The sequence below is a fragment of the Mesoplodon bidens genome, assembly GCF_964165515.1.
Source record: "Mesoplodon bidens genome assembly, chromosome: 2".
NCBI lineage: Eukaryota > Metazoa > Chordata > Mammalia > Artiodactyla > Ziphiidae > Mesoplodon > Mesoplodon bidens.
The window spans coordinates 135,421,683-135,424,997 of record NC_138177.1 but is presented as its reverse complement, the minus strand read 5'-3'; the positions used below and the strand labels follow the sequence as shown (position 1 = coordinate 135,424,997).

General features: G+C 47.4%; 1 pseudogene across 1 annotated transcript; it reads left to right on the top strand.

The window, feature by feature from the left end:
• Nucleotides 1-1,066: 1,066 nt before the first annotated feature.
• LOC308606929 (bridging integrator 3-like) lies at nt 1,067-1,747 on the top strand (annotated as a pseudogene). Its single transcript has one exon. The product of its transcript is annotated as a bridging integrator 3-like (transcript).
• Nucleotides 1,748-3,315: the final 1,568 nt, after the last annotated feature.

Sequence of the window (3,315 nt, the reverse complement as noted above, 5' to 3'; positions counted from 1 at the left end):
CTGGGCTTCCCTGGTGGTGCAGCAGTTAAGAATCTGCCTGCCAATGCAGGGGACATGGGTTCGATCCCTGGTCCAGGAAGATCTCACATGCTGCAGATCCCACTAAGCCCGTGTGCCACAACTACTGAGCCTGTGCTCTAGAGCCCGCGAGCCACAACTACTGAAGTCCACGTGCCTAGAGCCCGTGCTCCGCAACAAGAGAAGCCACCTCAGTGAGAAGCCCGCGTACCGCAACAAGGAGTAGCCCCCACTCACCACAGCTAGAGGAAGCCTGCATGCAGCAACGAAGACCCAATGCAGCCAAAAATAAATGAATAAATAAATTTAATTTAAAAATATTTTTCTAATTGTTGACTATAGCCTATAAGACTGGGCCAATTTAGAAAAATCTAACTGTCCTGGTAATACTCATCAGAGTTACCTCCAAATGTTGTAATGTAATGCCAGAATCATTCCCCTCCAAGCTCTTCATATCTTAAGATCATAGAATCTGGCTTACGCGGGACTCTTAAAAATAAGTAATAATTTAAATTCCTCAACAACATCACCACTGGGTAGTCTTCCTACTTGTGTTTGAGCACCTCCAGCAACAGAGAGGAACATTCTTCTGAGAGAAGCTCTAACATGCTAGGCAGTAGTTTGCACAGAGGATGTGTATTCATTTCCTAGGGTTGCCACCACAGAACATCACAAATGAGGTGGCTTAAAACTATTGAAGTTTATTGTGTACAGTTCTGAAGGCCAGAAGTTTGAAATCAAGTCAGGACCATGCTCCCTCTGAAACCTGTAGGGAAGAATTCTTCCCTGCTCTTAACTTCTTACTTCTGCATTGCTACAACCCTACAAGCATCCTTTGTATATGTAATGTTCCATACATATATTTGTGTTCCAAACATATGGTTGTGTTGACTTTGTCCCTGGCAGAATTTTCCACTCTAAGTAAAACAAGTCTCCTTAAAAAAAAAAAAAAAAGGAGGACCGAGTTGCAGCTGAAGATCCTGGCAGCAGGGCCATGTTCATGAACATGAGCTGAATTCCTTCCAAGATTGGTCAGCAGTGGAGAGAGACTGTGAAAGGAAGTATAGAAAACTGAAGCAGCTGGAAGAGCAGACCAGGAGGCTTCAAAAGGACATGAAGAAGAGTCCCAGTGCTGACCTGGTCATCAAATCTGCTGCGAAGATGCCCTTAGACTTACTCTCTAATTCCCTCTGCCAGCAAGACCAGGACTTACTGAACATGGTGACCACCCTGGATATGGCCATGAAGTGGATGGATACCTTCAGCCAGGAAAAAGTGAACCAGATATGAAAGACTATTATTGAACCCTGAAAAAGGTTGGCAGTGTCTTCCAGAACCTCAACATTGTGGTGAGAAGGTGGTGGGAAGAAGCCTTCCTATATACTAGGACTATAGATGATTGCGGGCCAAGGTGGAGAAGTATGAGGAAAAGGAGAGGGCAGGGCCAGTGCTGTCCAGAAGAGCTTTGGCCTGTATGGGATGACCTTGAAGCCGAGAACAAACAGCTCCTGGATGAGCTTCTGAGGTTCTACAACAGCCAACTCCACTCCTTCCATCTCAGCTTTGAGTCCCTGATCCAAGAGCAGGTCAGGAGATGCATAAGATCTTTGGAGACTTGACCCAACATCTTGACCAGCCTGGACACCTGGATGAAGTCTGGGCAGCAGGAATGGGAGAATGAGACCAAACTGAGGGAGCCCAGAGCCTCTCTATTGTGTCTGATGACTAAATCCCTCTTCCCCTCAGAAGATTCCTAGGACTCCAGTCAGCCTCTTGAGCCTTTGATCTTTTCAAGTTCAGGTTCAGACGTCAGCCTAGCAGAAGGCCCTCCCCTGGGAGAAGTATGGTACCTGGAGGGTTGGAGACAGAGGCGGCTCCCACTCTGCCTCACCAGCCCTCTGGAATGAGCTTGGCACCAGGAACACCAAGCAGGCTGCTGTCTCCCCCACCCAACAGCAAGAGCAAGGAGACACAGGTAAGCAGTGTAGCAAATCCCAGGCACTTTCGTATTTCCAAACTGTTCAAAGTACATCCTGGCCTAGAGCCAGAGCAAGCTTCCAGCCTTCAAAGGGCATGGGCTTTCTCAGCTTACTTGAGGTCCTAGTCTTGCCTGAGTGGTTGAGATCACATTTACCTCCAAAAGAACTATCCTGGGAGTCCACACATCCTTGTTTCCTTTCCACTTCAAAGACTCTCCCCTGTCCCGGAAGAGGCCCTTCCCTCCAAGAATGCGTGTAGTTGAGAATTCAGCCTTCCCTCTGAGAGCTGTGGTCCTGCAGTTTTAACAAGCCCCTCATTCCAACCTCCCAGCATGGCAAAGGCTGGTTTAGCCCACTTCTATGCCTTAGGTCAAGTGCAAGGAAGTGCTCCAAGTCTTGTAAGTTCCCTAGGTAACCAGGATTCAACTCATGTAAGTATCCTACCGCACAAAATGTCACAGATGGAGTCACAGCCTCAAAACAAGGACAGTGGGTTTGTACTGGCAGTTGGGCTGGGTCAGAAAGAGAAAGCAATGTCCTGAGGCTATTCTTCAGGGAAAGGCACTAAGAACAGGCAATACCATGGACTTCTGGGATGAATTATAGACACCTTGCAGCTGCCAGGAGGAACAACTGCCTGAGGATGTTCAACAGAAGATGCATTTGGGTTTGTGCAGCCTTGGACCTTGGTAGACATCGAACTGAGGCCCCAGAGTTCCCTGCCAGAAGCCTGTGTCTCTCTGCTCTGGGTGTTGCCTCGTGTGTTCAGTTGACTGAAGACAACAAAGGCGGGGTTCAAGTCAGAGAGTCAAACCATACCTTTGCAGCAGTCAGCCCCAAGTGGTCAGGACTAAACTGACAGCTTGCCATTTTTGCCCACACCCTTCCTCTTAGGACAAGGGGAAGCCAAATATGCTCTCCCTCAGCAGTTACGTAGGATGCCCATCTTCTAGTCAGCCCACCTCCAGCTCCCCCACTCCCTTAACCTTCAGTCAGGCCGCACCTTCCCCTTTTGCCACCATAAAGCTTTTCAACTCGTCTTTCTGCCTTGGATTTGGGTCTGTGCCAAATTCAAGCTATAGTAGTGGGTGCCTCCCTTGCTGACAATAAGCAGTGCTTGTTCTTATTTGTGGGGTCTTTGTTTACTTCTACAGAGATTGTTAAATTAAGGAGCAAAAAAACACTCAGAATAACAAGTGCCCCCTACCCCCAAATATCTAGGCAGGTTTTCATTATACTTTGCTTATTGATGGGCTAGTTCCATTTATGAAGGTTTTTTTTTAAAAAAAACATCTTTATTGGAGTATAATTGCTTTAC